The sequence below is a fragment of the Cebidichthys violaceus genome, unplaced genomic scaffold (genome assembly GCF_023349555.1).
Source record: "Cebidichthys violaceus isolate CVI_PGR_0920_01 unplaced genomic scaffold, fCebVio1.0.p SCAF_3, whole genome shotgun sequence".
Taxonomy (NCBI): Eukaryota; Metazoa; Chordata; class Actinopteri; order Perciformes; family Stichaeidae; genus Cebidichthys; species Cebidichthys violaceus.
This window is the reverse complement of record NW_027176483.1, coordinates 22,396,597-22,415,182: the sequence shown is the minus strand read 5'-3', so window position 1 is coordinate 22,415,182 and position 18,586 is coordinate 22,396,597.

The window sequence follows — 18,586 nt, the reverse complement described above, 5'->3', positions numbered from 1 at the left end:
CTAACACACCAACGAACAGACACATGATAATACATGTTGTGCGTAAGCACCTCAGGGGAAGGTTTAGAGAGGCAAATAGAACTTTTTATTCTCATGCTTTTTTAAGTTCTGCTCTCTAACTGTCAGGTTTCATTTCTGAGCCTGAGGTTACCAATTAGAGTTGTAAAGAACCACCATTGGAACACACTTACACACTTTGGGAGGAAACACAGCCACTGCCTCCTCTCCTTTGTAACACATTGATGTCTTTTTCTTCAATTTTCTTTGCAACCAGCAGACCCAAAGAAAAACTCTACACAGGCTTCATCTCGGATGAGTGAAACGACTGAACATCCTGCAGCCAGGTGACAAAGTGATGGCAGATAAAGCGCCTTCTTATCCTCCCTGACATTTGTGTAAACCTTGAAAGCCCAGCGTTCTTGGGGCCAAATTGGAAGTTAAGTAAAGATAAATATTAGATTGGCTTCACGTTACCAAGGTAATATGTGAATGAATACTGTTCTGCGTGATTTACTTTGTCCAAAGAAGTTACAGGAGGACAGGCCTTTTTTAAGGACGGACTCACATGGGGGGAAGAGTTCCTTCCCTATCGACTGATGATGTCCTAGATGAACTACAACTCCACTTCAAATGTAATTTTATAACAAATACACTCACCTTTTTTGACCATCATCGTCATGGGAGGACTATTAAGATTCCCTCTTCTACAAAAAATAATCCATATGCTGATGTAGGAAACTGAAAAGGGCCTTGAGAACTCCAGATTCCAGAACCTCACAGGACAATATGTACGTAGGATTCATAAAGCCCTGTAGCCCGTACAACGTGAATTGAAGCTGTGACGGGGCTGGAGTTGAGACTGAGTTAAGATGGAGTTGGAACTGCGACGGAGCTGAGATTAAGGTGTGACGGTGCTGTGACCGGGCAAAGTTAGAAGTGTGACAGAGCTGAGATGACAGACTTGTAACGGAGGTGAGACGTAGCTGAGATTGAGATGTCATGGGGTACATCCTAAGTCTCTTATTTGTCATTTCCTCAATCCTGGCTTGAACCGGAAGTTGTTCTGCTCCGCCAGGTTGACGGCCGTCTCAAAGCTCTGATTTTGGATCTGAGGATCGAGGATCGAGGATCGAGGAGGGATCTCTGAGGAGCCATGAGCGAGGACGCAAGAGAACAGGCTTCCAGGAAGTGTTTTAACGGCCGACACGCCCCCTCATTGTTCATCTGTGATGTGATTGGACGCTGCAGACATCACTGGAGTTCCATACCAGTGTGAAGACAGATCAGAGATTAAACTCTGGTTTATATTTGATTAGTCTTCTGATCTGATTTGTCTCAATAACTTTTATTATGGATACAATTAAAGTCAGAGAGAGCAGGAGAGTGTGGAGATATTTTATATCTCATATATACACACGTTACCACCGTGGTGTTTGTCAGCACAGTGACACCAGCACACCTAGATACAGTTTCTCTATGTCTGTATTTGCTCACAGTTCAGTCCGTCCACGGCCGTGCACTCTGCTGCAGCGCCTCCGAGTGCTCCCGCCGCGTATGCTCTGTGGTTCTTCCGTTCTCCCAGCCCGTGTCTCCGGCTCTCCTACCGTCTCTCGCGCCTCCGTCACCGTTTGTGTTTTTATAACAGAGGGACACATATTAACGATTGTGGAGGTCGTGGTCGTGATGGCGAGGTGTTATGTCAGCTCTGACGGACGGACATTGGTCAGATATGGCAACGTCAGGTCTCTGACAGCGCTGGGAGAGGGAGGTGACGGAGAAAATCAAAGCATTCAATAAATAACAAAATATCACAACACAAAGGAATAAGGGTGAAACGCGAGAGAGAAACGCCTTTCATATTGAACTTTCACCTTCATTTGAATTTTCCTCCAACACACTTTCCTTGAAGCTAATTGTATTTTAGGAAAGAGCTGACAACGCTGGGACGGGGTTTGCTGGTTGGATTCTTCTAACTGTAGCGCACCCTTTCTGGTTTCTCCATTGTCACCGACCCAAGCTCAACTTTCTGTGTTCACATGTGCAAATATGGACATCCTCTAACCCGGTTCTCCCAGCAGAACCTTTAAAGCTCCACCCTATCTCATCTTGGTGGTCTTATTGTGAAACGGCCCAACATGCAGCTGGACTTTCCTGGCCTCCGGCTCACAGTGCGACAGACGCTATCTCAATCTGCCAGGACAGAGGATTGCTGCTGATGAAGCTAACTTGTAGCCGGTGCCTGCGCGTTGGTAAATAGACTGATAAGGACTTTCTGAGTGTTGTCCCAAGACGATTACAATTCCCCCAGAATTGGCTGACCCCATGTTCTCATTACAGTGATTTATTAGTGTAATAGCACTTTAATCCCAACCAATACCAGGGTGCCTCTCTAACCCTCTTAAGGGCTCAGCCTAGCAATATACCAATGTACACAGATTAGAATACCAAGCATACAGTGTGTGTGTGTGTGTGTGTGTGTGTGTGTGTGTGTGTGTGTGTGTGTGTGTGTCCTTCTCTGTGCATGTTTGCCACTCACTCATGTAATAATGAGCTGGACATCTTGCTCAAGACTCCATTATTTTGAGATGCTTGACAATCTATGATGTGGATGTAGTGGCCATGGGGGTTTCAGCCCTACATAGCCATAAATGGCAACCTGTGCTGCAGGCTAAATGCTAAGGAAAGGTGCTTCAATGCTTCCTTCCTTAGCTCTTTCAGCATAGGATACACTGCACCGTCCTTTACCAAAGGAAAGAAGATAATGCTGCCCCACAATTCCTTGCGGTGGCAACATTTAAAGTGACGCACCATTCATGCCTTTAATGCACGGGTCTAACAATCATTTTCATACAGTCATAAACTCAGGGATTCATGTTCATGAATATGAACAGTGACAACCATTTTCTTCCATCTATTTTTTTACTTGAACAGTAAACAAATTCACATTTTCAATAACAAGAAGCATCAGTACAAAAATAAAAGTAATAGTTGAGCTTTTGGTATTGCTTCTTCTTCCTCATAATTACGTGGTGTAGTGAAAGTGGAGTCGGCCTCTCTAATCTCCGCCGTTGTCTTTTCCTAAGTCCTTGTGAATTCTCCTTCACATCGTTCCTTTACTTCATGACGTTCTCCATCGAGGTCAAGGAAAAGTGGTTAGGAAAAGACGTTAGGAGGTAACTTAGCCCAGGATTGAAACGCAAACTAATCTGAGGAAAGGGTGAAGTGCAGCTGGAGAGATTGGCCGGGGGAACGAGGTCACAACGAGGAGAACGAACAGGAAGCTGATTGGCTGGGAAGAACTAACGAGGGGGATTCAGAGCAGATGTGTAGATGGGCAAAGGCGGTAAAAGGCAGTACAGGAACACAGGAGGAAAAACACAAACTCAGAAAACAACTCAGTCGTGTCTCCAAAAAGTCTGAGGGCATCTTGACGCAGTACCAGACTGTGACAGTATTTACATCACCTGTCTGTGCCTTCCTTTTCTAAACCGTTTTAAATCACCAATTAACAATAAATAGTTTCATGACCTCACAACGCTAGGATTCAGGAACGCTTGCTGAAACAACTGATGCTCAAGGACAGTCTCCTTACATCCCTTGCACATGGCGTTAAGAGAAACACTCTTCATAGAAATGATTCCTGCATGAGGCTCGATGTCTCACAGTTCACCTGGTTCGCATGAAGACGACAACAACATAAAGATTTATCCTAGAACCATATTTTGCTTATATATCGTTATAATTCCTGCTGTCTCGGATGGCATTATTAACATGAGAAGTCGTTACATCAAGTTTCCTTACATTGTGGGAGAACAGGCGGACATTAAAAGGCAATTTGCAGCAATGTCCAGTTTCCCAAATGTAATTGGCGCAATTGACTGCACTCATATTGCTACAAGGGCTAAACTAATATGTGTCCATTAATCAAAAGCACCATTCGATTAATGTCCAAGTCATATGTGACTCCAACATGGTCCTGACCAATGTGGTGGCTCAACACATGACTCCTTTATCCTGACACAAAGCAGTGTCGGGAACAGACTACGGGCAGCTGTGCGGCTGGCTCCTCGGTAACTTATAAAACAACATATTGTAGCAATTATATATTTATATATAGCACCCAAAAAGTCAGCAAGATAATCAGGGCAATCTGAACAATATGGCGCAGAGGACTGGTATTCCTCCTCCTCCTCCTGGCCCCCCACCTACCCAGCATGAGGGACCCTGACCCACAGCCACCTCCCTGACAACCAGGCTATCAACAGGAAGCAAGGGTCCGTGAGGACGTAATGTGGCATTTGTAAAAAGACAGCAAGTATGGTCAACTTTTTGGCAAGATCTTTTAATGTAGTTGAAATGTCACTTAAAACACAACCCTCATTTGTTGAAGTTCCTCTGCTGTGACGTTCATAGCGCTGATTGTGTTCCCTCTTGCGTTTGTAGGACCGCATCAGTCAGAACCCGGCCACTTCCAGGTGCGTAATGCTCAGGGGACCCACTGGTGCTGGGGACAGCCGGATGCTCTGCGGCTGCAGCGCCGTCGCCGGGAACCTCCTCGCCACCTGCCGCTCCCATCAACTCTGGGAGAACAAACAGAAAACTAGCTCACTGTCATGTGAGCTAGTTATAGTCATGTAATAAAATATTAAACGGTGCTTTACCGGTTCGTCTGTGGTCCCACTCTGAGTTTCCGTTTTTTGTGCACATGTACACTTTTACTATGGATCCTACACACAGTTCTATAAACGAGCTCCCTGATCAGATCGGAGTTTTGGTCCAGCTGCGGAGATGTGTGGTGTTTCCATCTTTAGTCCCAACTTGTTGATAGCAAAGCTTACAAATCACTTCGCTCACGTTCTCTGGCTCTCCTTTTTCATTTGGTATAAAACCAAAGACTCAACAAAGTAGGGGCATTTCCATTCATATCCAACGAGAGCGAACAGCTTGCCTGCTGAGTCAGGGCTACATGGGTAATTACTAGGGCTGTACCAAACACATAGACATTTAAAGACAAATGTAGGCATAACCATTATTGAATTTAATTTTAGTACGTTTTTCATTATGCATTCTAATTTCTGTTTTGTGTTTGTTTTAATGCAAACTCAATTCAATTCCATTACATTTATTTTGTTTAGCCCAAAATCACAAATTCTCTTCAGAGGGCTTTACATTCTGTACCCACACTGTCCAGGAACAACTCCCCCAAGAAAACTTTCAACAGGGAGAAAAAAAGAGGGAGAAACATCCGGGAGAGCAACAGAGGAGGATCCCTCTATCACAGGGGTGTCAGACTGAATCACAGAGAGGGCCACAATTAAAAAGTGGGACTACGTTGAGGGCCAAACAGGGTCAACGTGTAATAAACAGGACAGAAGGGATATTGGACAAAGTGCAAAAGAATACATGTTTATAGGCTTTATTCTTTTATGCAGATAAAAACATCAAGAATCGTCTTAATAAGTCAAGGAAGGCTTTCAAAAGTACTGAATAACATATGGAGGTCACAGCAGTACACCATCGAGACCAAACCCAGATTGTATCAGAGCTGTGTTTTATCCACCCTATTGTATGGTTCTGAATGCTGGAGAATGACACCAGAAAATCTCAGACTATCAACCATCCACACCAAGAGCTTAAGGTGAATACTTCACATTTTCTGGCCAGACACCATTTCAAATGAAGAACTTTATGACAAAAACCAACAACGATGCATTTCATTGGAAACCAGAAGGTTGGCCGACCAAGAATCACATGAAGAAGAACTGATGCAGAGGAGATGCAGAGCCTAAACCTCTGATGGAGCACCATCCAGCGACTCGACAGACGGGAGTGGAAGACTTTTGTTGCCGCCCTACATGCCAGGAGGCATAAAGGGCAATGATGATTCTTTTATGCAGATGTACCAGAGCCAGATGTTTGGCATCTTCTCTTGGCTGCCAGTTCATCAATGTCTGGGGTTAGGTTCTGTGCTGTCAAAACCCTCAAGATGGGGTGAAGGTGTGCATCAGTGTGGCTTTTTGTTCATCTTCATCACAGAGAACAGCTGCTCACACAGGTCTGTCCTCCCAAACATGCAGAGCATTTGAGCAGCATGGAGGTGGAGTTGAAGCATCGTTTTGGGGATGAAGCTTATGAACTGTGCAGCGCCCACAGAGTCACACTTTGCCTTGAGAGTGTGGAGGTCTGTGCACAGGTGCTGAGTCCACATCAATAATATATATATATATATATATATATATATATATATATATATATAAACCATGCAAAAGTTCAAAGGCACACAAGATTTGATAAATTAGGATATTATATACACAGTAAATTATAATTTAATAAATAATTTAAAATAATTATTAAAATATTAAACATTTCATATGACTACACGGTAGGGGGGTGACTAAAATGGTTTGGGGAAGAAAGAGGAGGGAGGGAAGGAAGGAAGAAAGGGTTAAAGGACATATATAAAGAACATATATAAGGAGAGAGGAGGATAAGGGTAATCGCACTACAGACGGGGACGCTAATAAAAAGACCAGTGGGGGTGGAACCCCGGAGATCAGGCAGTGGTTTTTGAAAGAGGTTAAAAACCTGGTTAAAAAAATTGACACACAGTCAGTATTTTTCATTAAGACCTTCAGGTTCTATTGTTTTCAGTCTGTGTATCCATTTCCTCTACGCCGCCCGCCGTTGCGCCACGCTCCAATGACTGTTGCTCTCAAGGCCCACACTTGAACATGTGAGCCGTGGAGTTTAAAATGTGTGTACAGGACGCTCGTACCGTTACCACTATTGATCATATAAATATGTTGCTTAATCCTTAGTCACAACTCGTTACCACGGGAGACGAATAAAACCGATCTCCGAAACTCAAAGCGCCTCCTTCCTGGTCCTCTCCTTGTTGAGATTCGTGTGGACCAGGATATTCTTCAGGTTCTTGTTCCTACGGAAGGCGGAGATCATCCGGCACCCACCCAGGGCGGCACAGTCCTCCCTCGTCCCCTGGAAGCTGGTTCTTAGCTTCTTTAAAAATTTGCTTGTGCAATTTGAGAATGTTGTTATTAAGGGGACAAGGGATAGATCGGAGAGCCGCGCCTGGGCATTGTTGCTGTTGAAGGTGCCGGCGGCCTCTGCCTTGATACCTCTGAGGAAGCGGCTCGAGTACCCCCTGAGCCTCAACGCACTAAAGAGGGCGCCGGTAGCCTCCTCCACATGCTCCGGGAAGGTGCAGATCCTGTGGAAGCGGATCAGCTGGGACTTGATGAGACCTCTGTACGTGTGCTTGGGGTGGTAGCTCGACTTATGGAGGAGTGCGTGGCGGTCGGTGTCCTTGAAGTATACCTTGGTGGCCAGTGTTTTTTGCTGGTCGCTGGAGTCACGGAAGAAGACCCGCGTGTCGAGGAACTTGACCGTGTGTGCCTGTATATTGTGTTTAAGTTTGATTCTAGGATGGTATGAGTTGAGGGTGTCCAGAAATGTGTGAAAGTCTTGTTCCGTGTGATCCCAGAGGCCGAAGATGTCGTCCAGGTACCGGAAGTACAGAAGGGGTTTGTGATGGGTTAGGGTGAATGCCGTCTCCTCCCAATGGGCCAGGTAGATATCGGCATAGGATGGGGAATAATTCTGGCCCATTGCACAACCGCACAGCTGGAGATAGTGTTTGTTATTGAATTGGAAGTCATTTCTGGTTAGGGTGATGGGTAATAACTGTAAGATTTCTTTGTCCGGTCTGGTTGGGTCTGGGTGTTTATTGAAGAGGTTTTGAATGGCTGCAAGTCCGAGTGGTGTTTCTATATTAGTGTAAAGTGAGTCTATGTCGATTGAGAATAAGAAGGTGTGACCGGGTACCTGTAGGTTTTTTATTTTATTAACAAAATCATATGTGTCCTTAAGGTGGCTGGGATGAAGTATTGAAAGTGGGTTAATGAAGTGATCTATGTATTCTGTTATGTGGTAGATTCTGAGTTACAGTCACTGACGATGGGGCGGCCGACCGGCACGACAGAGGGGACCGTCCAGGTCACAGGAGGCTTGTGGATCTTGGGGAGCAGATAAAAGAGGCGAAGCCTGGGCTCATCCTGACCGTCCAAGTATTGCCTTTGTTTAGTGGTGATATGTTTGTTATGGTGTAAACTATGTGTAATGCTCCTTATAAGTTGTTGTGTTTCTAGTTGTATGGAATGTGTAAGTGGTTTATAATATGTGTTGTCATTTAACTGTCTCTCGGCCTCTAAAATGTAATTATGTCTGTCTTGTAAAACTATTTGTCCCCCTTTATCTGCTGGTTTAATGACTATGTGCTTGTTGTTACTTAGTGTTTTAATAAAGTGTTGATGTTCCTGACTAATGTTGGATTGCGTGTGTGTAAGGGGGCGCCATTGTGTGAGTGTTTGTAAGTTTGTGTGAATTAATTGTGTGATTGATGGTGAGATGGTGTCCGAGTGTGGTTCCCAGAAGGACGGTCCAGTGAAGGGCACAGGCTCCCGCCTCTGTGCTCCCCAGAAATGGTCGATTAGTTTGAGCCTCCTGTGAAAGGTGTGGAGGTCCCCCCTGAGCTCCGGTCGGGTGGGGGTTTTTGGTGTGGGTATGAAAGTGAGTCCTTTCTCCAGTATCTCCAGCTGTGCGGTCGTGAGGGAGAAGACGGAACAGAGGTTTGTGATGTTGGAGGTATGGGGAGGTGTGTGGTCACATTCCTCCCCAGTTACATGTTTAAACCTTATACACCCGTAGGTCCCCCATTTGGACGCAGAGTACATCAAAACTTAGAGAGTTTTGTGTTAAAAGTAACTGGCAGAGAACCCACGAAGAACGAATATAGTGATGTTATAGTTCTGCAGAAACCTCAGCGTCCTGGGAACAACATGAACTAGGTCACTTCTACATGAGACAAACACATCTCCCATCAGCCAAGCAAACAAATAACAAAATATCATAAATCATACTCGATATGACTGGGACAGACCGGAAAAAAAGGCTGCTACACTCCGTTAGCAACGTGCTACCTACAAACATGCAGCATAAAAAAGCACGAGCGCCTGACGGAGATTACGGACATAGTTTCCATTTCTCTCCCCGGTAAACCATCGCAGAGATATTCAGCTTCGAACACAAAAAGTCACACAGCTTTCATCGAATATTGTACTTACTTTTGGTTGAATCTCAGCGAAAAAGTGGAATATCTCCTACTTCCACTTCATGTTTGTCCAGCTGCTGGTGCTCCGTGTGAATCCGTTCGATTCGTGTCTCTCCGACACTCCTCGGATTCTTGGGAGGGTTGGAAGCTCAGCAAATCAGATTTCAGAGCTGGACCTTTTTGAGCTTTATTGGCTAATAGTGCTGTCAATCATCTAGCTTTCAATTCCAGGCAATTCTATTGGCTTCTACGGTTCGAAGGATGTCTCAATGGTGAAAATCGGAGAGGGGGGGGCTGAGATACAGCCCTGAACAGAGAGTCTGAAGCAGGATTTGACCTTAAACTAAATAACTAAAAAGGGCATAGAAAGAGCTTAAAACACTCAAAAAAGGTCCAATCGTCGGTCTATTGATTCAATGAACATCAGGAGTGATACATAGAAGTGATATAGAGTGTTTTTGAATTTTAGAAATACTTTTTTATTCAAATATTGGAATATTTGATCAGTTTTCTAATTTGAAATGCTCTATATTTCATAAATGTTTCACTGTATCTATGTATAGCTGTGTATATAGAGCCTTTATCAGTTGTTCTAAGAGCCCAGCATATTAAAAGTCTTGGATACCCATACTTTCCAAAAAACAATACCCTAAAAGTGCTGTTTTTCAAGATCGAGCTTTTGAGTTTTCCAAGTTCTGCTGTGTTCCATCCTTATCTTATGTGAACCTGTAACATGTATTCTGATAGTTCCATGATTTTTCTCATCTCAAAAATATATAAAAAAAAAATGTTTTTTTAAAAAAAAAAAAAAATTTTTTTTTTTTTTTATACAATTAATTAGGTATTTCTAATCTTTATTCTAGCTGAGGCCTGCAAATAGGCCTCGGGTGTATTAAATGTTGTTTCCAGTACCTGAACAACATCCCGGCCGTCTCCGCTGTCCAGTGAATGTGATCCTTGGTGTTGACATGAAAGAGAAGTGGGTTTATTTCTGGAATGAAGTTGTGTTTGTTTGCAATGATGGTGTTGAGTTGTGTGAGAAGTGATTGTTTACTGGGTTGCAATGTGTCAGAGAAGTTAATGATGGGGATGTAGATGGTTGCATTAGGAAAAGTGAGTTGGCTAGTACGCCGCAGTTGTGCTAGTGTCTGGCAGAAAACCATCTCACCACCATTCAGAAACACTGAATGGTGTTGAGATGGTTTTCTGCCAGACAGTTATTGAGACCTATTGAGAGAATGATGTGTACTGGATTTAACTGGGGAGGGAGTTTCTTAAGTATTGCTGTTATGTGGTAAATAGTGGCTCCGGGGTAACGATCTATCTGTATGTGTGGATGTCTGAATGTTGGAATGCGTGAGAGGTTCGAGTCCCCGATAATCAGGGTCGTCTTCCGCACGTCCAACGACCATTCCTGTACCTTTCTGTAGGTGTGGGGGTGTGTGTGTGTGGTTCTGACCATCCTAGGGAGCCAGGTGGCACCGCCGAGCCCCTGCTGGTGTTTGAGGTGGGCAACTCAGATGTTGGGGATGAAGTCAGCTTGTTGCTTTTTGTTCCCTTCATCATCATGGTTTTGTTGCCCACCTCAGCGCTCGCTTTTGTGTTAGCGGGCTCGACGACACACAGCACTGGCTCCCCCTGTTCTTGTGGTGGTATTTGGTCAGGATAAAGGTGTAGTTAGGGCTGGCTCAGGTTTATAGTTGCGGCTAGATCAGGTTTATAGTTAGAGCTGGATCAGGTTTATAGTTAGGGCTGGCTCAGGTTCTCCGTGGACCAGCCCCTAGATAAGCTGCTATAGACGTAGACTGCCGGGGGACTTGCTAGGATACACTGAGCTCCTCTCTCCTTCTGTATGAATTCATGTCACATTAACGCACATTACTGACTTTGCTTCTTCACCGGAGTCTTTGTGCTTTCTCGCCTCACAAGTTTCCATGGATCGTGGTTTTATCTGGACCCTGGTCCTTCCTCCTTCCGTGGTCCTGCCTGACACCCACTGCTACTATCTTTACAATTAGTAGTTGCATTGCTTGCTATTGCCGATACCATTACTGCTTCTGTTACCATTGTTCTTATACTATATCCACTTCTGCTGTTATTGCAAGTAATCGTAATGTTTCCATCATTATTATACTTACTACTCTGGAGTGGGGGCCGTGTCGAACCACGCATGCTGACTACGGGGGTTCCGCAAGGTTCAGTCCTGGGCCCCCTTCTCTTCTCGCTCTACACAACATCTCTGGGTTCTGTTATTCGCTCGCATGACTTCTCCTACCATTGTTATGCCGATGACACCCAGCTGGTGTTGTCATTTCCCCCCGGTGACACTCAAGTGGAGACACGCATCGCTGCGTGTTTGGCTGACATCTCGAAGTGGATGACGACACACCACCTCAAGCTCAACCTAGACAAAACTGAGCTGCTGTTCCTCCCGGGGAAGGGTTGCCTGTCCATCACCATTGATGATAGCGTGGTGACGCCAACTCTGACTGAGAGGAACCTGGGTGTGACCCTGGATGACCAACTGTCATTCTCAGCAAACATTTCATCCGTTACACGCTCCTGCAGATTCCTGCTCTACAACATCAGGAGGATTCTCCTCTTCCTCACTGACGAGACGGAGCAGGTTCTCATCCAGGCTCTTGTCATCTCCCGCCTGGACTACTGCAACTCTCTACTCGCCTTCGCCCCGGCGACGGCCATCAGACCTCTGGAGCTTGTCCAGAAAGCCGCAGCTCACCTGGTGTTCAATCGCCCCAAGTTCTCCCACACAACTTCCTTTCTCCGTTCTCTACACTGGCTCCCTGTAAGAGCTCATCCAGTTTAAGACTCTGGTGCTAGAATACAGGGCAGTGAAAGGAACAGCTCCTTCCTATCTCCAGGCCACGGTCAAGCCTTACACCCCCGCCCGAACACTTCGCTCTGCTGCCTCGGGGCAATTGGTTGCCTCGTCGCTCAGAGGTCCCGGCGGCCGATCGACCCGGTCACGGCTGTTTTCTGTCCTGGCCCCACAGTGGTGGAATGAACTTCCCACTGACGTCAGGACAGCGGAGTCGCTGCCCATCTTTCATCAGGCTGAAGACCCACCTCTTCAGGAAGTGCTACCCTGAGCCTTCCACTTAGCACTTATTGTATTCATACTAGCTTGTTGCACTTATTGTATTCATACTAGCTTGTTGCACTTATTGTTTTCATACTAGCTTGTTGCACTTATTGTATTGGTATTACTTATAGCACTAACTGTTTCTCTTGTTTCTGTACTTTGGCTCTGAGTTATGCTCTGCTTCAGGCTCTTAGATGCTTGTTTAAAGGAAATGTACTTATGACTTCTGGTGACTAGTAGTTCTTTTGAATACCAATGTTGATGCACTTATTGTAAGTCGCTTTGGATAAAAGCGTCTGCTAAATGACTGTAATGTACTCTCATTACATGAATAATTTATGCCATATGCATTGAATGTGTACCTCTGTGTTGTTCATTGTGTTCACATGACATCTATCACACTTCTGTCCATCCTGATAGAGGATCCTCCTCTGTTGCTCTCTCTGAGGTTTCTTCCTCTTTTCTCCCCGTTAAAGGGGGTTTTGGGGGATCTTTTCCTGATGTGATGGTCCCGGGACCGAGGATGTGAACAGATTGTAAAGCCCTCTGAGGCGAATTTGAGATTTGAGATTTATGATTTTGGGCTATACCCAACACAGACCAGATTTCTCACACTGAACTGAAAAACAGAAAATTAGGTAATTGGACTACAAACAATAAAAGTACCAATTTTGCAGAAATATGACTCCTGTCAGTGTTTTACTATTATATATGGATATTACATATGGATATTTTTTTTATCATTATTCCTGCTGCAGATCTTTAAAGGTGGAGCTCATTTTAACTCCTTTATACACTGTTCTTCAGTTGTGGTAGTTAGCAAAGGTTTGAAAAATGATAATGTGCAAAGTAACTAGTAACTAAAGCTGCCAGAGAAGTGTAGTGGAGTTAAAAGTATAATATTTCCCTCTGAGATGTAGTGGAGTGAAAGTACAAGTACAAATTTGAATTATTGAATCAGGAAGGGTTGAGGCTTTTTTTCCGAAATTAGAGCTTTCTTTGTTGAAACCTTCAAATAAAAATCATTCACAAAATATATCAAACATTCCTTGCAAAACTAAACACTTAATTCAAAACTATAAAAAATAATCTAAAGTGATATTTTTGCATCACAACTTTAGACACAAACCCCAAATAAATTGCTCCTTACACATGCTGACAGCACACTGACATACTAACAATAAAACACTAGTATCTGCAGTCTTTCATACTCCTCTGTAGCATGCTGTAAATATAGATCATGAAAATGAATGCAATGTGTTTACTCAATACTCATAACAGTATCAGACACAATTACTGTAACGGAAGATGACATACACACAGCTACTGTGTTGTACTGTTAAAAAAGTACCTCTTAACCCTCACTTCAACATTGTCTCCATTGTTGTGCACACACAAGATCACAGTTCAGCTCCACTCCCTCCTCGTCAGTCTACCTCCCTTCACCTGCTCACTCACCGGTCTCTGATCACTAATCAAGCCCCCATATAGACTCCTGCCTCCCAGACACACGCTGCCAGATTGTTCTTTGCTTTTCGATGCCAGACTCTCCAGCGCTCTCTCACGGACTGATCTCCTTATTACCGACCCTGTTCTACCCGTCTCGCCTGATTCCCGTTAAACCCACCAGCCTTCTGATCCTGACTCTGATTAACTCTGCCTGCTGTACCTGCGAGTTTGTAAGAAAAGACAACCATCACTGGCATCTTGTGTGTTGCATTTGGGTCCATATACAACCGGTTACTTATAGTGTTCAAGCTCTGATTGGCTCTGGGTGATCTAATTGGTTACAGTTGTTTTCACAGGTGCATTCTGGGTGCTGGTGATTGATATTGAGTGGGGTATTTAAATGTGAGTGTCCAACAAACAACACTATCTAATGTCAATAACCGTATGTTAGCAATAAAGTGTTCTGGAATTTGTGACATGAGGAAGTGGTTTAAGTAATTGTGCAATGAGTTCCAGTTTTTTATATTTTGGCAATTGCAAAACGTTAACATAAAACCTGCATGTGTTCACATGGAACGTGAACGTTGGCGTGTGCACACAAGTACCTGTTTCTTTATGTGACATCAAAGCACGCGTGAGCATTAAGCGTGTGTGCGTATGTTTATTCAAACGGTAAAACGCCTGCATGCGTTTGTGTGTGGCATAGATATGGGAGGGTGAAGTGTTCATTCCAATTCCTCTATCATCTAAATAAGCAAGATGAAATTGCTGCAGCCTAATCATTAAGCCATATAATTACAAGACTGGGACCCAGTGTTTTTAATGACAGCAGCCCAGCTTGAGCTTTATCAGGAAAACAGACTGGCTTGGGGGAGAGAAAAAAAAAAAGACAGACAGACTTGTTTTTCAGGGAATTGAGTTTAATTTGAAAGCGTCTGTCTTTGTCTCCTTTGCTCTTGCTCTGTCTTTATCTGACTTCATGTCTGCTGTGTGTCTATTGGGTTCTCTCTGTGGGATTGTCTATCTGTACCTTTCCGTTATCTCCACTCACTTCACTGGCACACCTGTTTATCAGTGATAATATTTCCAAAGCATAAAAATAGCACTTTTAAAAGAAAATGTATAGAACACATAAAACTGATATATTTACCAGAACCAGCCACAGGTTTTTACAACTTATTCTCACTCCAAAGTTGTCAAATACTGCCACTTGGTCCGTTGGACTCCGCTTGTTACATTCATAGTCTTTTCTCTAAATAAATGTCCAACCTAGGTTTACCTAGCCTTTTCAGTTTTACTTGCGCAAACAAAAGTTCTTCGTAAGGCTTCCGAAAAGATCACGGTTTGGGTGAAAATGAGCATATATTTTAAGTAAAATAACTGGTTGTTTAAGTAAAGTTTCACTGGGGACACGAGGAGCGGTCTTCTGGGTGAAAGTCCTATGTTTGTTTGACCCACCTAACCTGGCTTGCACCACCCTTCGCTGGCTTTCACACTGTTTTTACTACGTCAGTTGCATTGACCATCTAACACTGACGGGGATGGGTTTACGTTGGAGTTAGTTGAAAGCCTGCTCTCATTCAGACAGTGTGTATTCAGTTAGAAAACAAATTAAAGGGGAAGACTGAGATGTTTGTAAGTGACAATTATATTTGGTTTCAATAAACGGTTAATTAACGCACAGCAGCTTAGCCCTTTTAACGTCATTGATGCAGACAGTCTAAAACACGTCATTCAATCAAAACTTCCAGACCTCATACTGCACATGCACACATACCTGAATAGGCACAGCAGACTCTTTCCAGTGATAGACACATATGACGACTATCACTGGTCTGCATGCACTGTGGGTGCATTCTCACAATAACAAATCATTGTTGTTAAACTACCATAAACCCATTGTCATAGAAACAAATGTTTCCCTGATACAAAATGTTGCTTCACGATCAGTTTTCTTGTGCATCAAAGCAGATGCCTTCTGTAATCACTGGTGCGTGTAATGTAAAGCGACAGAGGACTAAAAAGGCTCTATGAATGTAGGTCCATCTAATTACATGGCTTTACTCAATGATGACAAAGTGACGCCATCCCTGACAATGAACTCCTTTTGACAGTTTGTCATTAATAAGGCTTTGGATATATCATCGCCATGGTTCTTATATCCCAGAACATGTATAGTACCGACATGCCACTGGTGGTAGCCGGCTTTCCTGAAACAAATCTATCTATGGCACCCAACGGTAAGATATGTACTAATACCGTAAGCTTCTACATAAAGGGAATGAAAACCAACCGTAAGAGATAAGATTGAACTTTATTAATCCCAAAGACAATTCTTGTGCCAGAGTTTCATTAAGATTTGAACAGAACAATAGCAAAAAACATTAGAATAAAAATATAAATGTGAACAATATAACAATGGTTAAGTGGAAAGAAATGACACTGACAACATTGCAAAATAGCACACAATAGCAGTAAGGTAAATACATGAGGTGAAATACAACACAGATTAATTACAGGAGGAAAAGTGTATAGGAGGTGGTACCAACACCAGAGACTAAAATAGAAAAGTCATATTGAAAAAGTGGTAGAAAGTTATATCGCACATGAAATTGAAATGCAATATTGCACAATGTTGGAAAAAAACGTAATATTGCTCACGATGTGGTTATTATTGTTGTAAGTGTCAGATTTTTAAAAGCAGCCAAGTCTACATAGAGTTTCAATAGTGAGCGAATGAGGCTTGATCATGTGCGTCCAGCTGCACAACGATTGTTCACTTTGGCTGCACGATACACGCAATAACATTGTTAAATATGACAAAACCAATATATATAATATATTACTTGCGTTTAAAAAAGCAGATATTAAAGTGTTCTCATTTCTGCCTATGTGTATCCACACACACACTGCATGCTGCATATAGTTGATTCCCCTTATGTTTGTTCATTTAATCCATCTTCTGTTTTGAAAACTCAATTTCCTCCTCTGAAAAGGCATGGGTGCATCAGATCCAGGAGGGCCCTTAAGGCTACTGCACCAAAGCAGACTGAACCATAAGTTTAGTTATTGTAATTTATTTCATCAGCCCTTAGACATGGCAGACACACTGCCGAAGTTCATTTCGATGAGTCGTCTCCTGGGTCAGATCGAGTTTCTTCAGCTCCTCCACCATCTGATAACATTTCATCCTTCAAACCTGCCAGGCCGCCTCCGTCACGACAGGGTCTTGGCTGCGGATTCATTGGCATGAGAGGACAGAATGGCAGTGCCACAGCAAACTGTGTTAATCACAGGTCCCAGGTGGATGACTGAGGACCAGGCGCCGTGCTGAAGATCACAAACATCTACCCACAAGGGCCAGTCGGGCTTCCAGTCCTCCACAACAGAGCAGCGAATGTAGGAGGAGCTCTTTCATCTGTGACAGCTGTGCCAAGACCATCTGTCACAACACCGACCAGCAAAAAGCAAAGGACAACATACAACCTACATTGGCCAAGAAAAGGTGGTGCCCCACTGACTAGTTTCACATTCAAATTGATTCCCTGAACCTTTCACATCAGAGAAAAAGATCCTTTGTGCATGTAATGCCCTGGATGGCTCACAGAAACCTCATCACTGTTAAGAGGATGGTGGCTACAACAACTGAAATTACAATTCAAACACACAGAGGAAACACTTAACGAAACAAAGTGTAAACGCTGTGTGATCAGGTCATCAACTTTACTCTGACAACGTCCACTGCAATACTAAGCTACGAACAGTGAATCCAGCCTGGAACTCTCTCTCTCTCTCCCAACGGGATTCGCCCTCAGTGAAAGATCTAGAGCAGGGGTCACTAATAGGCGGACCGCGGTCCGGATCCAGACCCAGACACCGTTGTATCTGGACCCAGGACCTAAAACCGACAGACAATTGAGAATTATTACATTTTGACGGAGCGCTTCTATTTCAACCGGCGCAGCTTTTCCAGCCTTTACGGCACTTGTTCAGTGTTGTAAATCACATCACGTGATGCAGCTCAGCCAATCAAATATGAGTATTCTGACACGTTTCCTGACTCGAGTGAGATGTAGACACACGGGGAAGAGACGAGGAAAGAGAACGAGGAGTAGAAGAATTATTACGTGAGTCAGAGAAGTTATTTCACATGACGTTCTCCAAAGAGAGAACAGTGGTCAGCAAGACAAAGACCAACTCTTATATGTTAATTCTTCCCTACGAGACAAAGCACAAGTCTTTTGAGCAAACGTACCCACTCACATCTGAAATGAAGACACTGAAAATAAACCTAAGAACCCAACGCATAATATCATTGTTGGACAGTGAATTCAACAGAGAGGAATAGAGCTGAAACAAGAGGTTTAATAACCACAGATAAAGTCCATGCGCACTAGTTTCTCTTGTTAGAAGATGAGACAAACATAATATCAAGGCTTTTTAGGGAGACATCACTTAACACCTGAATTTACTGAATTTAAAGCTGCAGGACAATTCAGTGAAATCATTTTTTTTTAAATGAATTTTTCTAAAATTAAGTTTTTTCACATTTTTCAAAAGCTGTGTTGTGTCAGTTATTCTTTAATCCAGGCCTTATTTTACTTGAAATGAGAAGAACATTTATTTATGCATTTATAATCCATCCAGTTAAATTTGAAAACTGAGAAGTACTACTACTAGGCTTCTTGAATATACTGTATATAGATAGATATATATATAGATAGATAGATCGATCGATATAGATAGATAGATAGATAGATAGATATATAGATCGATCGATATATATCGATCGATCTATCTATCTATCTATCTATATAGATCGATCGATCGATCTATATAGATAGATCGATCGATCGATCTATATAGATAGATAGATAGATAGATCGATAGATATATATCGATCGATC